Here is a 25,297-nt window from a genome sequence, read left to right on the forward strand (position 1 = left end):
TCAATTAGCTTAACACCGGTCATAGGTAAGATTTTGGGAGTCCATTGTGAAGATTGAGATTTCTGAATATTTGGAAGTGTGTGGTAAAATAGGGCAAAGTCAGCATGGTTTCATCAAAGATAGGTCATGCCTGTCAAATCTGATAGAATTCTTTGAGGAAATAATGAGCAGGTTTGATCACGGAGAGCCAATAGATGTTATCTACCTGGACTTCAAAAAGGTCTTTGACAAGGGGCTGCACAGGAGGCTACTGAATAAGGTAAGCACCCATGGTGTTAGAGGCAAGGTGCTAGCAAGGATAGATAGAGGCTTAGCAGAAAGCAGAACGTGGGGATAAAAGGGTCTTTCTCGGGATGGCAGCCGGTGACAAGTGATGCTACAGAACGGTCAATGTTGGAACCACAACGTTTTACTTTATATATTAAAGGTCCAGATGAAGGAACTGAAGGAATTCTGGCTAAGTTTACAGATGATACAAAGATGGGTAGAGAGACAGGTAGTATTGAGGAGGCGAGAGGCTGCAGAAGGATTTGGACAAGTTAGGAGAGTGGACAAAGAAGTGGCAGATGGAGTACAGTGTGGGAAAGTGTGAGGTCATGCACTTTAGTTGGAAGGATAGAAGCTAAGAACTATTTTCTAATTAGGGAGAAAATTCAGAAGTCTGAATTGCAAAGACACTTGGGAATTCTAGTCCAGGATTCTCTCAAGGTAAACTTGCCGGTTGAGTCAGTAGTTAGGCAAGAAAATACAATGTTGGCATTTATTTTGAGAGCACTTGAATAGAAAAGCAGAGGTGTACTTCAGAGGCTCCAGAAATATCTGGTCAGACCATATTTAGACAATTGTGTGCAGTTTTGGACCCCATATCTCAGGAAAGATGCATTGGCCCTGGAACGTGTTCAGATAAGTTTCATGGGAATGGTCCCAGGAATGAGAAGCTTAAAATATGAGAAATGTTTGAGAACTCTGGGTCTATACTTGATGCAGTTTAGAAGGATGAGAGGGGGAGCTAATTGAAACTTACAGAATAGTAAATGGTCGTGGCACTGTGGATTTTGGGAAGATGTTTCCATTGTAGGAGAGTCTAGGACCTGAGGGCATAGCCTTAGAGTAAAAGGAAGACCTTTTGAATGGAGATAAGTAGAAACTTCTTCACCCAGAGAATTGTGAACCTGTGTAATTCACTGCCACAGAGGGCTGTGTAGCCCAGGTCATTGAGTATATTTAAGACCGAGACAGATAGGTACTTGATTATCAAGGGAATCAAGGGTTACAGGAAGAAAGCTAGAGAATGGGGTTGAGAAACCTATCAACCATGATTGAATGGCCTAAGTTCTGCTCGTATAATTACTCTGACTAAAAAAGCAAATCAGAGACAAGGCATTCAGCAGTGAGTAACTCACCACTTGACTTCCCAAAGCCTGTCAACCATCTCTGAGGCACAACACATACATATGATGGATTATTCCCCACTTAGATGGATGGGTGCAGCTCCAACAATATACAAGAAGCTTGAAACCACCAGAACAAAGCAGCCCCCTTGAACTCTAGCCACAAACATCTAGTCACTCCATCATTGATGTTCATTCGCAGCAACATGAACCATTTACAAGATGCACTGCAGAAGTTTCCAGGTGCTCCTTAGATGGCACCTTCCAAAGCCACAATCACAGCCATCTAGAAGGATAAGGGCAGCAAATACTTGGAGCTGCCACCATCCGCAACTTTCCTTCCAAGTCAGTCACCATACAGATTTGGAAATATATTGCTGTTCCCTTAATGTTGTTGAATTAAAATTCTGGATGCCCACCTGAACAGCACTTTGGATCTATCTACACCACATAAGCTGCAGCAGTTCAAGCAGGCAGTTCGCTGCCACCTTCTTTTGGACAACTAGGGATGCACAATAAATTCTGGCCCAGCCAGTGATGATAATCAGCTCACCTGAATTAGATAAAATAATGCTGGAACCTTTCAGATATTGGCAGCTGTAGAGGGGATTAATAATTTTTGTAGTATTAACTGCACAGCTTCTATCATGTTAAAATCACACCTGGTACCTGTAGTGATTGAAATGAGATCAGCCAAGTGAACCTCATAGAATATGAGTTCCCTGGTTGGGGCTGTTAACCTGGGCCAATCAGGGAGTTTTGGCTGACAGACAAAAGCAGGAGTGTCAGGAGTTCTGTTCACTCTAGGAGCTGCTAGCTGGGTCAGTGCCAATAATTTCCATCTTAAATAAAGGATGACTAGATGACGAGACAGCGGCCTTTGTGGAGTTATTTCAGTATCAACTGCCATGTCCCAGTCCATCTTCAAATATTCTGCTTCTACTTTAGCTTTATCTGTATTACAGATGAATAGTTATATTTTATCAGCGTTGCTCTTTGTCAAACTCAGGAAACCAGGTATGAGCTGTTGAATGGTTGACTTAATTATAGGGAAATAATCTAAAGATGAATCTTGAAGATTTCCAAATAAGGGACTGTGGCCATTTCCTTTGATAGCTTGATCTATTGCATGATTATCCTTGGAAAGAAAGATTGTTGGTCCACTGTTTTAGGATCAAATGATCTTTATAGCTTGTGTGGCTGATTGCCTTGCTTTTGTCATTGCCAGACAGAACCAGTTACATTCCTCTGTACAACCAGTCCTTTCCAAATTTATAATAGATTATGATCAGTCATTTTCTTTTCTTCCTTTGACTCATAGTTGGATTATTTTGAAACATGATGTGAAGAAGCTGGTGTTGGACTGGGGTGGACAAAGTTAAAATTCACACAACACCAGGTTATAGTCCAACAGGTTCATTTGGACGCACTAGCTTTCGGAGTGCTGGAGTGCTCTGAGAGCTAGTGCTTCCAAATAAACCTGTTGGACTATAACCTGGCATTGTGCGATTTTTATTTTGAAACAGTTCAGGAAATTCACTGCTCTAAGCACCACAATGGTCAGTTTGAACTGAACATTAATGCACTATATTTAAGAGAGCAAATCCATGAATGGTAAGAGAGGGAATTTTTTTAGAATCGTACAGACTCAGGCTCCAGTCCTATGTGATCTGATATCATTATGACATTGCCCCTTACATGTGTATTCAGCAGTTATGTTTGGATCAAATCTATAGCTGAATCTTTACTCCACACTTACTCCATTCTGACATTGAAAAATAGCAGTGCTAGGGGCCCTGAAAGGATTTATTGGAGCTATTTAAAATAGCAATATCAGTATAAGTGTTATTGTTGTAACATAATGGAGTAAGGTCAGCAGATGGTGATGATGATGCAAACTGTGCTAGCCACCAGGGCCCATGCCCTCCCTTAAGCAGCTGTGTCATATTTAGCTCAGAATGCTCACAACCAAACAAACAGTAGACTCCCTCCTCCCCAATGCTTGAGCTTTTATTTATCTTGGAGTTAGACCCTGATTCCATGCAGCCATTTTTTTAGCAGGCCAGGTGTGTATTCTGGGTGATGTCCATGTCTACCCTCAACCATCCCACTAAAGGCTCCTCATGCCATTTTCAGGGTACAGTACTGCCTGTAAGCTATTGTCACATCTTCACCTGAGGCTGCTAAAGCGAAGATGGCTGTAAAGTCTCCTGAGTTTTTCAGCTCCTAATTTCCCTCCTGTATAATTACATCTGATTTATTATGATAGTTTTAGCATTATTCTAGTTTTATTTGTGAATGACAGTTTACACAAAACTAATGGAGCCACTACCATTGAACAATTATTCTTTTATTTCTCTTTAGCTCTCACTTAATTATTTCTCAGTATTAATGTCTAAAGCCAAATGTCATTTATGTATACCCTGAATGCTCTTTATTTCCAGTTCAATTATCTGACTCATTTATAAATTACTTTCATATCTGAACTAGTCATAAGCATATTGTTTCAAAGCAAATTAAAATTCAAATTGAAAAATGACTTGCCTCTAGATGGTATGTGGTTGGGAATGTGTGTGTTGCATGAGAGAGTGCATGTATTTGAGAGATAGATTGAGTACACATACGTGTGGGAGGGAGAGAATGTTTGCGAGAGCGAGTCTGTGTAAGAAAACGAGTATGTGTGCTCAAGAAAAAGTATGTCTGAGATAGTGCATGTGTGAGAGAGAGTGAACAAATGCATGTGTCTTAGAGATTGAGTGTGTGAGAGTGATTGTGGGTCAGAGTCTGTCTAAGAGAATGTGTATGATTGCGTGAGACTGAGTGTAAGAGAGAGTGTGTGTGAAAGAAAAAAATATCTGTCTGATGAGAGTGTGTGTCTGAGAGTGAAAGTGTGTGAGGTTGAGTTTCTGTGAGAAAGTGAGTGTGTGAGAAAATGTGTGCGTGTGAATGATTCTGTGCATGTGTGTGTCTGTATGTCTGAGAGAATGAGTTTGTGAGAAAGTGCATGTGTGAGAGTGGGAATTTTCCCCACTTGCAAGTGATGATTAAGGTAGTGAGAAACAAATAATTGAGTGAGTTGGCTTTGCAGAGAAACTCACTCTTCCCCTGATGATGTCACCACACTGGTCTCCTTTTTTGTGTGGAGACATAAATCTCCTGTCAATATGTTTTATTCTTTTTAAATACCATCACACTACTGCCATACAGCTGTAGTGCTTATTTCTCCCCGCAGCATCCATGTTGTGTGTGTTGTGCAGGGACTCAGTGAAAACACCATTTGTGTAAATAATTTTATTCAATACTTCTACCATCACCAGGAAAAACACCCATGTGTCCAGTAACAAACAAGGCCCAATGGGGGCAATGCTTACGTAAGAAAAGTGAAGGGGGAAGGTAGGAATAAAATCAAAATAGAGTTGGAGGGGGGAATAAAGCACTCCACCCCTGCGATGCCCACCTCTTCCTAAAGAGCATTGATGGACACCACGTGCTCCCTCTCCAAGGACACATGGGTTAGAACATAGCCAGGGAAGAGGGTCAGGCAGTCAGCTGAAATGACCCTCTCCATAGCTTGCTGCTTGGACTTGTTTTTAACCAGCCTGGCCAGGCCTGGGAGCAGACCCACGAGGAGATCCTCTGACCTGCCCGTACCCCTCTGCAATGGATGCCTGAAGAGCTGTGCGTGGGGCTGAGTTGCAAACAAAAATAGAACAAAATGTTCTGCAGTTAACTGAAAACTGAAAAACTGAATGCAAACGCCCACAACTATTGTACATATGGTCCACAGACTCCACAATGCCACAAATCCAACAGGTGGGCTGCTTCTCGGATGCTGCTTGACCTGCGGTGCTTTTCCAGCACTACACTCTCGACTCAAATCTACAGCATCTACCATCCGCACTTTCGCCTGAGAGATGATCAAGACTGGCAATTCAATGCTCCAGGTGTAATTATCATAGACAAGATAGAAAAAAATCATGCAGTGGGCGGGGAGGAGGACGACTGCCATTTTTGATTAAAGAACAAATTATTGCTGTAACTGGGGAAGATATTTCTGAAAAATCATCCAATTAAAATACGTGGGTAGTATTAAACATAAGAAATTCAATATCACTTTGAAGAGATTGCACAAAATTCTCGTATATGACAAATTGTCTAGTGAAAATATATTCGTAGAAATTTAAAATAAGAAAGGAAAGAGCACATTGATGGTATCATATGCTCTCCATACCCTCTCCAACAGTAAGAAAGAAATTGAGAAACAAGCATGCAGGGAAATTTCGGATATATGTAAGCTTAATACGGTTTTAATAACAGCAGATTTTAATTTTCGGAAAACTGACTGAGACTACCACACTGTCAAAGGGTTGAATAGTGAAGAATTTGTCTAATGTGTTCTCGAAAATTTTCTTCGTCAATATGTAGATGGTCCTAATAGAGAAGGAGCAAACTCCGACCAACTTTTGTGCAATAGGCAGGGCAAGTGACTGAAGTAAAAGTGAGGGAATATTTTGGGTATTTCAATCATAACTCTATTAGTTCCACAATGGTTATGGAAAAGAATAAGCCTTTCATATTTTTTTTAAATTGGCGTATCATAAGTTTCAATCGCAATGGACAAAGACTTTCCAAGTTTGATTGGAATAGACTATTGACAGGTAAAATGACGTTTGACAAGTGGGAGGTATTAAAAAGTGTGACGACAAGAGTTGAGAGGCATTATGTTCCTGTTAGAGTGAAGGGTAAGGCTGTTAAGGCTAAGGAACAATGGAAAACTACAGTTATTGAGGTTAAATTCAAGAATCAAAGGAAATTTTACTTTAAATATAGACACTTCATCCAATTGAATAAAGTTAATCAATATAAAGAGTGTGGGACATTATTTCGAGAGAAATCATGGAGGTAAAAAGGAGATGTGAGATAGCATGGGCCAAAAAGTTTAAGGATAATCGGAAGGTATTGTGCAGCTACATTAAGTGCAAGAGGGTAACCAAGGACGGGCAAGGCCGCTCAAATATCATGAAGGATACTTATGTGTTGAACCCAGGAGATGGGGAATAAAATCATCCCAATCTTGATGCATCAGACAGCAGCAAACACGCACTATTGTCTGCCACTCCCATTCATCCAGATTGCATTCTCTCTGGTATTTGTCAGCCTATTGCCCCATTTGATCAAGATCCTTTTGTAATTATAGAAAACCTCCTTCACTGTCCACTGTGCCGCCAGTTTTGGTGTCATCCGCACACTTACTAACTATGCCTTCCATATTCTCACGCAAAACATTTACATGAATGACAAACAATAAAAACCTCGAACCAACCTCTGTGGAATACTGGTGGACACAAGCCTTCAGTCAAAAAAGCAACCGCCCACTATTGCTGTCTGATATTGCACCAATTGAAAGTTCTGGAGAGAAACACTACATTTCTGGCAGCATCGGGGCAGTGCGAAATGGAATAAACATTTTTTGAGTCAAATATGACTTGTTCAGAACAGGTTCATATCAGATTCGATATGTTAATTCGGTGTCTCTTCCCAGATCCTGCGTCATGTCTTGCATTTCTACATCATTTTGCATTTGCATTTCAGATTGTCACTATCTCTAATATTTTGCTTTATTGTTTGATTGGTCTAGATGTTGAACCCGGTTATATTTGGCCAATATGCTTCATTCCTGCTCCCATTACTTGTGACAGTGACACATCTATTACACTGGATTCGGTTCCTCCTTTAAGTTCTGAAAATAAATGTGTGGATGTCATCAAAGTTATTTTGATTTAAAAGGCCTTTAATTGCAGCTATACTTGAAGAAAAAATAGGAATAGTTTATTAATTATGACATTGTCTGTGTGTTTTATGACCAAAATTGTCTCCTAAGTCTCTGAACATTTTCAATATGTTTCTCTGAATAATTTCAGCAAAGATGGTTGCTGTGCAGCCCATCATCTCTGTACCAGCTCAGTATGAGCTGTATCATCACTCTTGCTCTGCTGTAACTCCCTTGTAAACCCTTATCTTTGTTATCTGTGTCTGGTTTTATTTCTGAATATCCCGTCCAGTTATAAACAATATTAACAACCTGTATAAAATGTGATTGAACAGTCTATATATAAAATATAATTCTGCTCACCACATTCAAAATTGTCCACTACTATTCACATTGTCGTTCAACATTCCATGTACAAAATGTCATCTGTTTTCTTGCTTTGCATTGCATTTCATTCCATTTGTCAGAAAGAGTGATGGTTGAATACTCGTGACAGTGAGATATTACTGTACTTCCCTCAGGTCTCCTTAGTCACTGGCCTCAGTCTTTTCTGTTTCATAGCCATTATCATATTCATTCCGTCACTGATTCATAAACCCATGTTTTTTTAGATATGTTTATTGAAGAAAAAATAAATTTTAAAACATGTTTACAATGTTACAAAACAAAAAAAAAATATGCCATTAGATATTGACTAAGTAATTACCAAAACACACGTAACACATAAAAAAGCAGAAAGAAAAAAATACTAAACGAAGAAGTAATCTAACCTACAAATAACCAAAACACATCATAGAATATTTCAGATTACTCCAAAAAAAGATAACATAGTAATTAAATAATGAAGTGCATGCTCAGAATGAATTAACATCCAGTCATAATAAAACCGGTATTCAAAGTTTGTGAGAAGTTTTGTAGCTCGGGTACTCGTTGTTGTGGTTCTGTTCGCCGAGCTGGGAGTTTTTGTTGCAAACGTTTCGTCCCCTTTCTAGGTGACATCTTCAGTGCTTGGGAGCCTCCTGTGAAGCGCTTCTGTGATGTTTCCTCGGGCATTTATAGTGGCTTGAACCTGCCACTTGCAATTGTCAGTAGCTATCTGCTGCAGTGGACGGTATATAGGGTCTGTCAGTAGCTGTCCGCTGCAGTGGCCTTATATACCCTACATAAGGCATATGTATATAAGGTATATGTATATAAGGCATATATAGTGACCCTATATACCGGCCACTGCAGCGGACAGCTACTGACAACCGGAAGCGGCAGATTCAAACCACTATAAATGCCGGAAGAATGAGCACAGAAGCGCTTCACAGGAGGCTCCCAAGCACTGAGGATGTCACCTAGACAGAGGACAAAACTTTTGCAACAAAAACAACCAGCTCAGCGAACAGAACCACAACAAAAACCGGTGTTCATGCAGGATTCCTCTCACGGGCGGGGGGCGGACCAGCCAGAGCCACGACCTCACCTAGATAAACCCCCTGATAATATAGCCGAAATATCTGTATCTATTTGTTCAGAAAGGGCTGCCATATTTTATAGAATAATTCAGTTATTTGTGGTGCACCATATTCTTTAGGAAGTCAAGGAGAATCCATGATGAACCTGTGCCAATTCGAAAGTACTGGAGGGCCCTCAGCTACCCAGTTTACTAAGATATCTTTCCTTGCACAAAAGGAGAGAATGGAAAATAATTTTCTCCCGTGCACATCCAGGGAGGGCAGGTTCGAAAAGCATAGGAAAAGCGATACTGGATCTATTTCAATTTCCGTTCCCAAGATTTCTGTCAGTTCATTTACTACTCTCGTCCAGTATTTTCAGAACCTATGATATGTCCATAAACAGGGTGTGAAAGTGCCTACTTCTATTTTACAATGAGGACACGTTGGAGATATGCCTGCCCTAAATTTTGTCAGTCGTTCCGGTGCTAGGTGTATCCTATGGCGTGCCTTTAGTTGAATAACTTGGGTTCTATTAAAAATAGAGAGATTTCTGGCATTTTCTCAGACATCGTCGCACATTTCTAAAGGGATTTCCAACCCCATTTCCTGATTCCATATTTTAAACATTTTTTCCATGTATTTTGATACTTCGTTCTGTAATGAGTGATAAAGAGTGCTGACCGTGGGTGGACCCATTGGCCATAACACTCTTCTTTCCCTTTCTGATTCATAAGAGCTATCCAATAATGGGGTCTTCTTCTGTGTATAATCTCGAATTTAGAAATCTCGAAAAAGGTCACCATTAGGCAGTCCAAATTTCTGGTGCAGCTGTTCAAATGACATCATAACCTCCTCCATCGAACAGATCCCCTAAGCACGAAATACCCCTGGACCTCCAGGTTTTAAATGTGGCGTCCGTGTACCCCACTTGAAAATCCCATGCTCCCATTATAGAAGTGGGTGAGGTTTTTTGTGAATTACCTTCGTCATGCCGCATCATCTTCCAGGCGTTAATTGTATTTAGGATTTTTATAATAGTCAATAATGACTTTCATTTTATCTAAAAATAAGAGATTAATGAGGGGACACTTTGCTTGAGAAGCCTCAATGTCCAGCCAGATTGATTGCGGGTCACACGAGACCCAGTCAGCTATGTAGCTTAACAGAGAACTCAGCTGATACTTTCTAAAGTCCGGAAAAAAACAGTTCTCCCCTTGCTTGTGGAAGCTGCAGCTTCTTTAATTTAATAAGGGGCCGTCTTTGATTCCAAATGAAAGAAGCAATCCAACCGTATGGTTTACACAACACCTGGGCAACATCACAGGAAGCATTCGCATAGGGTATAAGAGACGAGGCAAAATATTCATTTTGATTAGAGCTATTCTGCCAAACCAAAATATCAGGAAACTCCCCCCGAGCGTTGAAGGGTCCTGCATTATCCTCTCTAATAGGTGCACAAAATTGGCTTTGTACAGCTGATCAAATACTGAGGTGATGAAAGATAAAAAATCTCTCCAGAGACCACTGAAAGGGAAAACGATTTCTGTCCGATAAATTGGACAGACTATCGATACCACCCATTTGCATGGCCTCCAATTTTATGAAATTAATTTTGCAATCTCAGAATGCTTTGAGTAAATTAATATCAAAGGATTACTAAGAAAAAGGAGAACATTGTCTGCGTTAATGGTAATTTCATGTTTACCCAAACCAAACCTCAGATCCATTCTATTAAAATCAGCCGGTATAGCTTCTTCCAATGGTTCAATTATTAGCGTGAATAATAATGGTGAGAGAGGACATCCCTGACGACAGCTGCTACCCACACTGAAGCTATCCGAGCATAAACCATTAGGAATCACGGCTCCTTTGGGGTCATTGTACAATATTGAGACCCATTTGGTGAATACCTCTCTAACACCGAACCTTTCCAGTGTGTCAATCAGATATGACCATTCAACCCGATCGAATGCCTTCTCCGCATCTAAAGAGACTACTATTCCCGGTATTCTTTCCTGATGACAGACTTGGATCACATGTAAAACCCTTCTAATATTATTAGATGACCTACAGCCCCAAATAAACCCCATCTGAACCTCTTTTATGATGTATGGTTAAACCCTCTCCAGCCTTAATGCTAATGTTTTAGGAAGAATTTTAAGATCTACATTTCGCAAAGATATTGGTCTGTATGATGTGCAATCTTCTGGGGCCTTTCCTTTTTTAAGGATGATAGAAGTATTTTCTTCTTTCATCGAAGGCGGGAGGCAGACCTGACTATATGAATAATTATATATGTCTATAAGTGGACCAGCCAGTACCCCTAAAAACACTTTGTAGAAACCGGCCTGGAATCCATCTGGGCCAGGTGCTTTACCGCTCTGAAGCTGCCTGATTTCATCAAGTACTTCCTGGGTTACTAGGGGAGCATTCAGGACTGACACCTCTTTTGGGATGAAGTCCAGAAAGGCCAGGCTTTTAAAAGATGACTCCATCTTCTTAGCTCTGTCTTCACAATCCTGTAACTTATATAGACGAGAATAAAACTTTCTGAAGGCTGTATTGATCCTTTTCCGGTCATGAGGCAAAGTACCAGTTCTTCCCCTAATGGACATGTTAGCTTGAGGGCATTTTTTATCCTTGTGAGATATGTTAGTTTTCTATCAGGCTTATCGCTGTATTCATATAGTCTTTGTTTTGCAAATAATATTTCCCTCTTTGTTGTTTGTGTAAGTGCAGTATTCAGAGCTGCCGTAAGGAATGTAACTCTTTGTAATTTAGCAATAGAGGGCCTATCAAGGTATGCTGTCTCAACTACCTTCAAATGAGCTTTGAGTAGACGCTGGTGTCCTTCCTGTTATTTCTGGGTCGTTACGTAAGAAATGATGAGACCTCGTGTATTATTCTTAATGGTCTCCCACATCATAGACGGGTTAATGGCCGTACCGTGTTAATTTCCAAAAAGGTTTTGAATTCTTGAAATAAATATTTTACGAATTTACTATCTTTCATTAAGGAGGAATCCATATGCCAATGTCGGGGGCTTGTCTCATCTCCCTAGTGTTAACTTCCATATATACTGCAGCATGATCAGAGATTATTATATTACCTATTTTGCAGGATAATATGGAGTTCAGAAAGGTCGAGGGAGCAAGAAACGTATCAGTTCTAGTATGACACTGATGTGGGTAGGAGTATAAAGTAAAGTGACCTGCGAATGATGGCACTTCCACATATCTCCTAACCCGAGCTCCTTATTCAAACCTGGCAATTGTCTGGATCTAAGTGATATAACCTCAGTACTCTTGCGCATCCTGTCTATTTCTGGGTCCATAGTACAATTACAATCTCCTCCTATAATTGTGCGATGAGACCCTAAAACCATGAGTTTGGAGAATGCTTCCATTATAAATTTGAACGGGTGTGCCAGGGAATAACAAAGATTCAAAATTCCATACTCCTCTACATTTATGTGGGCTTTAATCAGTATATACCGTCCAGATTCTGACTTAAGATTTTGAAAGGATGGTTCTTCCGAATGAGAATGACTACTCCCCTACTTTTGGACCTAAAAGATATGAAGAAGGCCTGATCAAATCCTCCTTGTTGTAATTTTAATGCTCTTTATCCAGTAAGTGTGTCTCCTGTAAGAGAGCTATATCAACCCTTTCATTTTTGAAGTTTGATAGCATTTCTTTAACTTTTGATTGGTGCAGTATTCCCCTTGACATTCCAGGTGCACCAGCTTTTCGAATCACGAACCATGATCGTCTAGGCAAGACCGAGAATCCACCGGGAGGAAGAATCCCACCCAAAACTCCCCGAGCTCAGACTGTAGAAAATTCACACAAGTAGAAATTCTTTAACACATTAACAACAATATAGTTAAAAACTATTGCTAAATAAGAAAACTATAGAACACATTTAAAATGAGATTTTCCCCTGTTCCCAGGGAACATCATACCTCTCCATAAACCCACCGTATTCTCTTCCAATTAGCGCCACGCCCTCAACCCAGGCATCACATAATAGAGTAAATAAATTCTCGTGTACCATGAAACCAAAGTTAAAAGTGATTTCCCCACCCCCCACGCCCACTAAGGCTTGAATACGTTTAGTAACGATAATACAAAGAATAAACATAAAAAAGCTATAAAGTTACAAACTGCCGGCTGGCCTTCCTCTTCCAGTTCAGGAAGGCCCAGCAACACGAAATGTTTTCGATGACCCTGATTGTCGAGCTCGTCGATGTGCTCCTCCAAGGTCCAAACACACTGTTCGAGAGCCCGGACACGGCCCACGGCCAATTCAGCCGCAGGCTCCGAGGTCTCGGCATTTAGCTCCGCCCATCCAACACGATGTTCGAGCTTTTCTCTTTCTCAAGTGTTGAATTATGAACGTTCAACTTCTTGAAGAAATATCCAACAGTTCTTTCTGTCTTCTTGCAGTCTTGCTGCAGTAGTCCAGCACAGATTCTTAGATCAATCACATTTAAAGCCACCTTGAAAAGTTTTGCATAATCAGGTGTGGGGCAATGGGGAGTGGGCAATGGTTAACACATAATTCATGCTGTCAAATGCCTTCTGACCGTCCTCTGTACACTGAATTTTCTTGCCTTCCTTTAACAAGTGGAGCAGTCATGTTGCGAAAATGAGGCACAACCCTGGAAAAAACCACGCAATTCCAGGAAGCACAATGCTGCTCATTTTCTCAACTGTATGGGACATTCTCCAATTACCTTCACTTTTAGATCCCATGTCACCGTTTATCTATGTGTAATAGCATGGCCCAGGAAGGTGACTTTTGATTTGGTAAATTCGCTTTTCGCTAGGTTTACCACCAAGCCTGCCTTCTGAAGTCAATATAGCAAGTCTGATAAATGCTGTAAGTGTTCTTCCCATGAATGACTAAAAATCACTACGTCATCAATGTACACCACACGTTGGATATCTGGCAACTTACTGGTTAGTCCCTGAAACGTGGCCGGCACATGTTTCACACCAAATGTAAGCTGCTGGTCCCAAATTTTCAACACAGTCTTCCAAACGTGGAACTAGATATACATCAATCTTTTTAACTGCATTGATTTTATGAAAGTCCACACATAACCTTTGGGTGCCATTTGGTTTTGGTACCATGAGTATAGGTAAGTTCCAATCCCTGTAACGCATGTTGATTATGTCATCTCAGAGCATGCATTCAATCTCTTTCTACGCCTGTGCCAACTTTAGAGGATTATGCCTGTAAGGATGTTGATTAATAATAACAGCAACTCCTCTAGCGAAATTATGCACAGTTGGGTTAGTACTTCTAAGTTAATTAATGCATATCTCCCCATTTGATAATAATAACTTTTTCTGGTCATTTCAATTATTGTCAGGAAGGTAAGTCAATAATGTATCTCAATTTTAGACAACTATCTCATTGTCCACTTTAATTTGAGTAATGTCCGATTCAGAAGCCACTGAACTTGGTTCTTCCTTCTGTGTCACAAACATTAAAAGCTTTTCCTCTTGCTGTCTTCCATCTCAAAATATCTTTTTGAGCGTATTCACATGACAAACGCTGTGAGATTTTATTTCTGTCTGGAGTTCTTATCAAATAATTACCCTCACTCAATATCCTTTGTATTTCATAAGGTCCATTAAACTTTGCTTTTCAAGATTCACCCATTGCTGGAAGTAACAGTAATGCCTTATCCCGGTAGTAAAATTGCAATTGTTTGATTTCCTGCCAGCTTTCTGTTTTATTACATGCTGCAATACTTTTAAATGCTGTCTAGCCAATTCCGCAGCGTTATTTATCATTCCTTAAAGTATGGCATTTAAAGGCTGATTTACTATTTTCTCCTTAATCGGGTTTAATGGTGCTCACACTTAATGCCCAAAAACTAATACAAATGGATTGAATTTGCTCTGTTAATTTGGTGCACCCTGATCGGAAAAAGCACAAATGGAATTCCCTCACGCTAATCATCGGGATAATCCTGAGCATAAGTCCTCAACATGGTCTTTAATATTTAATGTCACCTTTCTAGCGCTCCCCGCAATTTTGCATGGTACACAGTAGATTTGAATTGCTTCATTCCAAAGACGTAATTTAGATGTGAAGTTTGAACCTTGATCTCACTGCATATCTATTGGTTCTCCTTATCTGTTTTTAAAACAGAGTAATTCGTCTTCAATTGTTTTAGCTGTGATATTGCATCTTGGGATAACTTCTGGAAATCGTGTCGATGCATCCAGTATTGTTATGCAATACTGCATCCAGAAATGCTGTTGCCCATTTTTTTGGTTTGAGGTTGGGAAGCTGGTCAATCAATTAAAACTTTGTAAAATGCTCCTTAAATGCAAGAATTTTTAAGAAAAGGGCAGGTTTTATTGTCACTTGTGTTTATCCAATTGCTTGACACGTACGCCAAAATTCAACTACTTCTTTTTGCAGTCCAGTCCAATAAAAACGTCTCGTATTCAAGCCTGTGTTTTCCTCCCTCCTAAATGCCTTCTAGCTGGTAGCTCATGCACCATCCGCATCACCTCCTTTCTGTATCCCATGGACAATACGATTTGATAAACTTCTGCCCAATTATCATCTCTTTGAATATGTGACAGTCTCCATTTCCTCATGTGGACATCATTTTAAGGGTAATAACACTCAGACATACATTCAAACTTCCGAATGTATATGCTTTTTGATATAATCGCTTTATCCTTTTATCTTTCTGCTGTAACCCAATTAGTTTAGCTGAGCTACAAATGTTTGAACACCTCCAAATTAATTGTCTCTCGAAGAGCATCGTAGGTTTGCTCTCTTTTTAAAGCTCTTATACATCCATCAAAATTACTTTGTTTCTTCCTTTTAAACTCAATATGGGTTTGACCAGGACCCTTCCTTAGATTCCTGAAACGTTTTCTGTAGGATTCTGGCACAAGGTCACATGCACTTTCTTTACCTCCTCATATTCCCCAGATCTCTCGTCTGATAGTGTTGTGAATATCTCACGAGCTCTACCTATAATGTTTGGTTTGTACCAACAATATCCACATGGCCATTGGCCACTACAATTTTTTAGCCATTTTTTCAAATTAAATGAAGACGATTTCCATATCCTATTCATCACTTTAGGCAAGGCGTGAATATACTTAATATGTTTCTCACTAGGCTTTTGACGACCATGGGTTTGGTCATCCTCACTCTGCTCCTTACTAAGCTCACCTTCAGCCTTCATCTCTATCCTTTTAAGCTGACTTTCCATCTCTGACGGTCAAACGATCTCTCCTTTTCTTTCTTTCCACGAAAGCTATTTGTTATATTTTTTCTTTTTCCTCTGCTAAACCTATTCATTCTCTTTCTTTCTCTTCTGATTCTAGTCGTAACTCCCACTGCTTCATTCCTGCTTCTAACCCAAACTGCTTCATTTGCGATTAAAGTTTAGACATCACAGATTCTGATGGAGTTTGCAGCAATTTGGAATGCTGAGCTTCTGCTGCAATCATCTTATCTTTCCTCACATTAAGAGGTCTATTAATTTCTATTAAAATCCCTTGAGATGAGTAGACGTATGGATCTCTGAAAAACTGAATGAAAAGTTTTGATCGATCTGTTCAGTGCATGGGTTTGTTCCTTGACCGGATCGACCCGCAGTTGCCTGACGTGATCCTGTTTGTTCAGTTGTCTGTACGCTTCGTCGCAGTAATCTGTTCTATTTTGAATGATCATGGTTCCCACTATATATGCATGTTTGATGATAATGTTGTGACTAGTTTTGAGAGAATGAATGGCGTTGTTTTGTCACTGGATGTCGTTTTGCTCTACCTTGTGAGTGGAGCTGGTGCATCTGGTGTTCATATATTACCCGACATTTTGTGCAGACATGTCAATCCAGGTCAACAGCCCTCCAGAACGGTTCAAATCGACTATTTCTTTGCACACTCCGGCATGAATCTTTCTGATGCATGTTCTGGTTCATCGGGTGGCTCATTTGATCGGCGCTGACAAATTCGAAGAATTCCCGGAGTCTTATACATCAGATGAATTCATTCCTGTCTCCCGCAAGAGCAACGGTTTTCATTTTGGTGGTGGCCCAGAAATTGAGCCCTCAGCTGAGAACTTCAGTGCCTTCCAGTTGAAAGGAGTGGTCAATTTTCGTGCAGTTTTCAGGTTTGGTGCCAATGGGGTCATTGGATACTGCTCGCGAAGTCAAGCAGATACTATGAAAACAGCTGAATAGACACCAAGCAACAATCCACAGATAGTGACGTTACTTCCAAGTCATAGAACATAGAAAATTTCAGCGCAGTGCACTCGCTCCAACCATCGATATTGAGTCGACCAGTGAATCAAAACGAAACCCATCTAATCTGCAATATTCCACTCTTGTCCATGCCTATAAAAGTTCCATGTAAATATCTTCAATTTGGCGAGTCTCCTACTGTTGCAGGTAGTGTGTTCCATCCCTCTCCAACTCTCTGAGAAAATAAATTACCTCTGACATCTGCTGTATGTATGTCGCTCCAATGCTGTTACAGTCCAACCTATCTAACCCTCTAATTATTGTATATGTCACAATTAAGCCGCCTCTCGCCCTTCATCTCTAACGAAAACAGCCTCACGTCCCTCAGCCTTTCCTGGTAAGACCTTCCCTCCATAATAGGCAACATCTTAGTGAATCACCTCTGATCCTTTTCCAAATCTTCCACATTCGTCCTATAATGTGTTGGCCAGAACTGTATGCAATACTCCAGATGTGGTCACACCAGGGTGGAGAGTGGAACACTTTATCAATCAGCGGCATTCGGTCTCGGATGGTCAAATGACAATCCTTCAAGGGGGACTTCGGTACATGCAACAATCCACAGTGGCTGAGCAGAGGCTGATAGTCCATCTAAACCAATGGCCTCAGCCGAATCTTCGCATTCCTGGCAAACGAGAGGTTATCCAGCTACATTGTATACACTCTCTCACGCACACCCAAGCACAAATATATACAAACTCCAACATATACACGCAGACCCGCTCTCATACGCATGCTTTCTCTCATACATATTATAGCAAACGTTTATATGTCACACACCTGAAAAGATCAATTGAACAAACCGAGATTGCATTTCAATCTTTGATATTTTAGAGTGAGTGACAGTTTCGATTCATTAATGTGTAAATTGCAGAAAACCTTTAAAGTTACACTCTCGAGATATCTTTCAAATGTTTACCAAAAAAAGCGTTTAATCTCTTCTCAGACAACGCAATTGAAGTGTGAGCTTCAAATCCGCAAACGGAGACAGATTGCCCTGAGTTCCTTCATAACGGGCATTACTGTGAAAAATGCGAAGTTGTAGACCTTAAACTGACCTTTGAGAACCAACCGTTACCACTACCTTCCATCGTGAAAAGGACACTTTTATCCGCACGCTCGAACTTCTGACAGACAGCCAATCTTCGATCAAACCTGGTTCTAGCTTGTTAAAAAACGTGCTCTTATCTTAATCAGCAGTCTGCTGTACATCTACTTTTCGAATGTGTGCTGCAAGTCCAGCTAGATAACATCCACTGGCTCTCCTTGACCTAGATTGCTCGCTACCTTTTCAACAAATTCTGACAGGTTTGCCAGTTATGACCTCCACTGATGAGACAATGCTACATTTGCCCTATTTTAACATGCATTTAATCGGATTCAGGAATCTCATCCTGAAAGCCTTCCTTACAGGGAGACTGGCGAGGTTGGTTAATTAAATTCATAGGATTAATTGAAAATGTCCGTTTGCTATGGTGGAAGAGTCCAGAACTCGAGAGCATAAATAGGGGGTAAGAGGGGAAATATACAAAATAGACCAATAAGGCATTTTTTTGACTCAGAGTGGTACATGTATGGAATGATTTGCCAGAGGAAGTGGTTGCGTCTAGTACCGTTGCAACATCGAAAAGGCATCAGGATACATGAATATGAAGCGTTTTGGAGCGATATGGGCAAGAAGCTGACAGGAGTGACTAGATTGGATTAGGATATTGGATCGGCATGGACGAGTTGTACCGACTATTCTGTTTTTGTACTGTACATCTCAGTGAGTCTATGACTGTGTAACTGAGATGGTCAGACCTTAGTTAATCTGTGAAACAAGGGTTACTTTGAAAAAGCAGGAAAGTACAGTGGAACATCATCTGGAGTTACATTGAATTGTGGAATATACTCATTGGGCGAAATGGCCTAATTCATGATCCATATCTCCTGGTCTTCACTAAATCCGTTTCAAACTCAGTAAAACATGCATAATACTTTCATTCTCGGCTGTCACAACCATTCTGTACATTGAGATTATTAGATATTTCTCATTATGCAATATTTGATTTAGAATTGTCTATTCCCTTATTGGCTCCTTCAGTGTTATTAAAGAAAACCATTTTATAAGCAGGCCAGGTTTCCATCCATTACAGCCCTGATACTCCTTATATATCCCGGCGGGGTGGAGACTGCTATCATACACAGGTAATGCATTGCCCTTGCTTCAAGTACATTCAATTTATGGTCTTAACGATGATTATAAGATTATTATGATTAATGCATGTACCAAACTCCTGCTCACGGTGGCTGTAATTTTCTCTTTCTTGGCTGCACCCAAATAGACTCCACGTTTTGAACTTCAGATTTAATTGGTACTCTCACCAACATGTTAACGTCGTAGATTCGTCCTTACCGTACGAGACCTTGTTTAGCCTTTTGACTCTTCTGCTGAACTCCAGACAACAGTTATATCTTCACTTCCCATCCATGGCCATTCTGCAGCGACATGCTCCTTATCACAATTGGTCATATTCGTTCTCTTCAGTTGATGCTGTCAATTCAACTGTCTTGTTACAAATGCAGAGAGTGAGAGTTTCAGTGAGAGTGGGGTTAAAAATTTGAGTCAAGGTCACATAGATACCGGAGTGTTCATGGTTGTACGATGTTACCAAGTTTAGGAGATTTGCTGGCGCTCTGGAATCCGATCAATAAGATTTCAGGCTGTGAGTTTGCATGCGAATGGGCGGCACTGTGGTACAGTGGTTAGCACTGCTGCCTCACAGCGCCTGAGACCAGGGTTCAATTCCTGACTCAGGGGACTGACTATGTGGAGTTTGCCCTTCTCCCCGTGTCTGCGTGTGTTTCCTCCCACAGTCCAAAGATGTGTGCGTCAGGTGAATTGGCCATGGTTAATTGCCCGTAGTGTTCGGTAAGGGGTAAATTTAGTTGTATGAGTGGGTGGCAGGTCGGTGTGGACTTATTGGACCGAAGGGCCTGTTTCCACACTGTAAGTCTAATCTAATCTCCAAATTAGTTTCTTGCTAAAACGCATGGTCCAATCAGAAAAATGAAATCAGTGGTACAAATGATAACATTTAACAGATTCCACAACACATTTTCATTCCTATCCTGCAAGCTCTATAATTCCAGCAACTATAAACTCCTGCAGGATCGACGTCTGTTCCTACATATGTACCATCCTCCAGGTTCGCAATCCTCCTACATCCGTAATTTGGCCCGGGCTCTACTACTTTTATTTCCTCTTAAATGATCCCCAGAAGTTCTTGAGAGAGTGATGGAGCTTACAAAGATAGGGAGCAATAGCAAGGCTGGAGGGTTTTGCAGACCTCAGGAGTGTTTCTGAAGAAAACAAGAGGCTACAGTAGTTATTTGTGTTCATGCTGATGAAGGAGGGTGGAGCAGGAGAAATGTACGTAGTAACATTCCAAGTTTTCGTAGTACGGATATGTTTTGGGGATTGGATGCTTTTACAGAGTTAGGTAGGTTTTAAGTATTGGATGATTTCATACGAAGAGAAGAATTGCTATAACAGGAGGTTGATTCAGAAAATTGGAAAGTATGTAGTCTGCACGAAATTTCAAACTTGAGAAGAGTTTTCTGCAATGGATAGAGTTGCGGACACATCGATGGTCTCATCTGAAGCAGATGACCCACTTTGGGAGGGCTGTTGCTGCTGGAGATGATATGAAATGGAGGAACGATCATAGAGTCACTGGAGGTCATATAACTGTGCAGAGCAGTGGGGTCGGCCAGAGTTCATGGAGATGGGGTGAAAGGGAGTGATATAGCAGTTTGCAGGGATAATAATATTTGTAGGACAGGGCTGGTGTACGCAATCAGGGAGTGTTCCATTAAACAGAGCTGATTACAGAGATAAAAACAGTTGTGTCTACTGGAGGAACAAATAGACAAATGGAGGACCGTCATCAATAAAGATGGTTATAAATATAGGAAGACTTAGCTTCAGGAGGTTACTTAGATATGGAGAATATGGCATCCCACAGATTTCCCGGAGTTGGGGAAAGCAACCTTGGTTTCACAGATAAGGGAACATTGCACAAACAAGCGGATGTTCCTGCGGTAAGTATGGTTGAAGAGGAGGCAGGCGTTCCCACAGATACGGGAGAGAGCGAGATATTATATGGAGACCAGTCGATGAATGTAGAGACTGGAGGAGCTTACGTGACCAGAGTGGGTGTAGCGACTGAAAGATTTTACATTGATAGCGAGTCGTCTCGGAAACGGTTTAAAAAAGTCACATACAATGGACTAGCTTCGACTGATCGAGAGTATGACAGGGTCCAAAGAGGACTACACAGATCGAGATAATTGTAGTGTGTCCAGAGACTGAAGGTGCTTTTGGGACGGAAAGAGGCTATGTAAGAAGGGAGGGCAATAGGAGCTGCAGCACTTTATTGATACTTGAGGAGATGGAGCAGATTACCGAGACAGAGCAGTTTCTCGGGTAGGATTTGTTCGAGACAGTGAGGGTTGAGTGGCCTGGAAAAGTCAAAGATGGGCAAGGTTTTCGGTCAAGAAGAGATTAAACAAATAGGCACGTTGGAAGAGACTGAAGTAGTTTTCATGAAGAAGGTTCCACAGTTAAGGAGCAATATCGCGACTGAAGGTCAGTTCACAGTCACGGAAGGTTGTTCTGGTAGAAGGAGCTCCAGGATAGGAACTGCAGTAAAGGTTTACATGGAAAGGAAACGTTGTATTTATTGAAGAAGATTACACTGATGCAGACAGTGTTACGGAGAGTGGAAGAGGCTCTGGAGGAGGTCACAGCAAACATGTTATGGGGAGTGGAGGAGATTAGAGATTCATGGTATGCAATAGGTCTGGGACGAGCTTATACAGATCATCCGTGTTGGAGGGCGACAGGTAGCTTATCACAATGAGATTTATCAAGACATGATTTGGTGTTTGATACAGAGCAGATTGGAGGACATGAGTGTCAAAGTTGAGACAATCCGGGTGAGCTTTTGAAGACATATAAATGGTTCGAGGAGGACCAGTAGATAACAATAATTAAGAGTGTTGCAACGAATGATTTACAGTTACGGTCATAAGAAAAATTGTCAGGGCAAAAAGAGGTGACACTCAAATAAAGCTTTGTAACGACTGTAAGAGCTGACAGAGGCAAGGCTGCAGCATTTTACAGAGATAACCTGAATATTGAGGATGAGACAAGAATAGAGGACAGGACTTTTGGAAGATCTGAATAGAATCGTTACCGTGTGGAACAGGCTATCCGGCCCTCTGAAGAGAATCCCAGTCTGGCACAGCCCTTAACATAGCCGTATAATCTTGTATTTCTCATAAGAAACTCACCTGGCCCGCACATCCTGAACACCATGGCCAATCCACATATTTGCACATTCTTGGGCTGAGGTGGAAAATGAGAGCAATCAGTTGAAATTAACACAGGCACAGGCATGGTAGACTTGAGCAGTCGACAAAGGCGCAGTCGCCCAAGACTGGAATCGAGCCCAGCTCCCAGCGCTGCAAGGATGAAGGGCGGACCACTGAGTCAATGTCCCAACATGTATCTGATGAAACAAAGCATGCAGACATTGTAAAAGATCACAAAATTCCCGAGAATTATCCGAACAGGAGGAGGTAGTTAGGAACAGGAGAAGGTGACATAGATGTTAAACATTAGAGATACTGGAACAGCATACATCAATAGGTAGGGCTATGGAGTCTCTCGACAGCGCAAGGTTAGGAAGAGTAGTCGAGACTGGGGAAGTTTGTAATATTTTGACCTACAGAACGTGCCTGATGTTATTGGGTCAGCAAGGAATGTATGGGTTGTCTGGGGTTAGGGACAGAGGTAGTTGAAGGGAATGGAAGTTATTATATCAATCAAGTGGATGTTAAGCCAGGGAAGATTTTGTGACGACAGTATGTTCGAGAGCAAAGAAAGCGAGTAGTGACTGGAGATAGTCAGAGGTAAGGAGCATGATAGTGATGGGAAGTGTCACGGAGATTGAGAAGTTTGCAGAGCGTGGGTAAGGTTGCAGACGTGCGGAGCGTTCAAAGTGTTCCATAATGTTGCACAAAGCGAGGGTTGTCACAAAAGACTGTAGAAACTGTAGGCCTTTCTCCTGATGGGGAGGACTGAATGGATGGTTGCAAATGATACAGTGGGAATTTAGAGTCAGTGAGCTCGGCGAAAAGTGAATGGCAAAGGCAGGAATTCCAATAACCACTGAACAAGTAATGATGCGAGTTTGACAGCGAAAGTACAGTGCAATAAAAAATGCGACGCTCTTCGAAGTTACAAAGAGTACAAGTGGGTCCTTATCTACGATGGGCAAATAATGGCCATGAAATAGCCTTGGCAGATCAATGGATAAAAAGTCACAAAGTATTCGATAACTATAGTTAAACTAAGAGGAATCTCAGCTTAAGGGTGGGTCCTGTTCAGCATCCAAAAAGTAGAAAGGCATTGCAGCCGGATCCATGGCGAGCCGGTAAATTTGATCCAAAATTGCGGTGTGATATATTTTCACCAACGGTGTACCACAGGGTTCTGTGGACAACAGTGAGGCAGATGGTCACAGGCTACAGTCTAATATCGATCAGATGATGAATGCAGCAGAGTAATGGTAAGTGAAGTTTAATTGTAATCAGTGTGTGGTAATGAGCTTTGGCAAATCTAATAAGGCATGGGCGGAAATAGTAAGCGGTAGGTCAATGACGGGTACTGCAGAACAAAGGGATCTTGGTAAAATGTTCTCAGGGTACTGAAGGTTCTGATGTAAATTTGCTGCCTGAGCTCGAAATTTCGTGTTCACCTGTTTCGTTACCATACTTGGAAACACCATCAATCAGCCAAAAGTGGAGCACATGTGTTAGTGCCACGCTTTCAATCGATGTGTTTACTTTTAATTCGATTGGTGATGTCATTTGGTGTGGTGATTGTCAATTATTGTGTTGCTGCACTCTTCTCTTCTTACCTCAGTGTCTAATTCAATGTGCCTGTTGATAGAATGCCTGTTGGCATGCCATATTGATATGAATTCTCTGTACATGTGCCTGATTGGCTTGTCGTCAGATGGATGTAGTCCCAGTCGTAATGATGTCCTTCTTCAACTATATGTAAGGATCTTAGTGAGATTGTGTCATGTCCTTTTGTAGCTAGTTGATGGTAATGCACCCTGGTGGCTAGTTTTCATCCTGTTTATCCAATGTAATGTTTGTTACCATTCTTGCAAGGCATTTTGTCATTGTCACGAGATTGCTTGTCGAATGTATATTCTCTTTCAATTCATTAGTTTCTGTTTTAGTTTGGTGGATTGTTTGTGAGTTACTACGATGCCAAGACATCTAAGTAGTCTGGCAGTTATAGATATCATTTCACTGCTGTAGGGGTGAGTGTCAAACGTTTTCTGGATGCGATTTGCTTGCTTGTGTGTTGCAGAGAAATCCGTGGACAGTGTTCATTGGACAACATTTTCCACAATCTGAAATAACTGGTAAAACAAGAAATGATAAACCCCCAGGAAATGATCTAACCAGAGGAAATGACGTCGCAAACCGAAGGTAGTCTAAACACATAAATAGAAAGCTGGTTACCACCAGCAGTGTTTGACCCGAGGGTAACTGATTATTGTTATCTACGTTGTGACGCAACATCTAAAAGCAAAACTTGCAACCCAGCGAGCAAACTTGGATCCAGAGCTTCAACCCGTGCGACAAATCTAGGAGAAATTCGCTAATCCCTGAAGATGTCAACACATGTAGACAGGGTGTGGAATGTATCTGAATTGGGGACAGGACTGGGATTTTTATTCTATTGGGGCGAATTGCCAGAGATACTGGAGAAGACTTAAATTGATCTGGCGGGGCTGTGGGAAACAGGTGTGATCACCAAAAGAAGGTGGAGACTTTTACTGAAGTTGTATTATAAGTTGGGCTTTAACGAACTGACCACGGTACAGCGCTCCAGAAGAGCATACTGCCAAACAAAGCTGTTGGGTTGTCACCTGCTGCTCTGTGATTTTTGACAGGCGTTCAAGAGAGCATCTTAAAAAGACAACACACGCCAGAGCACTGAAGGATATGAGGGAAATTGACGAATCAAATTGCATTTGTTTCACTGCAACCGGCCAGACAGGGCAGGCAGATGAACTCAGGGCATGAATAGCAACATGAGATTGGGATTCTATGGATATTATGAAGCACAGCTGAATGAGTACAACACTGACAGCTCAATTTCCCAAGATACTGATGCTACTGGACGGATAGAAATGCAGACAAGATTAGGGAAAACATGACAATGGTACGTAGAGAAAATATTGTTGCGGGATTGCCCAGGGAATCTTCATAACTGGAATTAAAAAATAAAATTAGGTCATCAGTCGGACGCAATTCCTCGACTGACCCA

This window comes from Hemiscyllium ocellatum, unplaced genomic scaffold (genome assembly GCF_020745735.1).
Source record: "Hemiscyllium ocellatum isolate sHemOce1 unplaced genomic scaffold, sHemOce1.pat.X.cur. scaffold_127_pat_ctg1, whole genome shotgun sequence".
NCBI classification, from domain to species: domain Eukaryota; kingdom Metazoa; phylum Chordata; class Chondrichthyes; order Orectolobiformes; family Hemiscylliidae; genus Hemiscyllium; species Hemiscyllium ocellatum.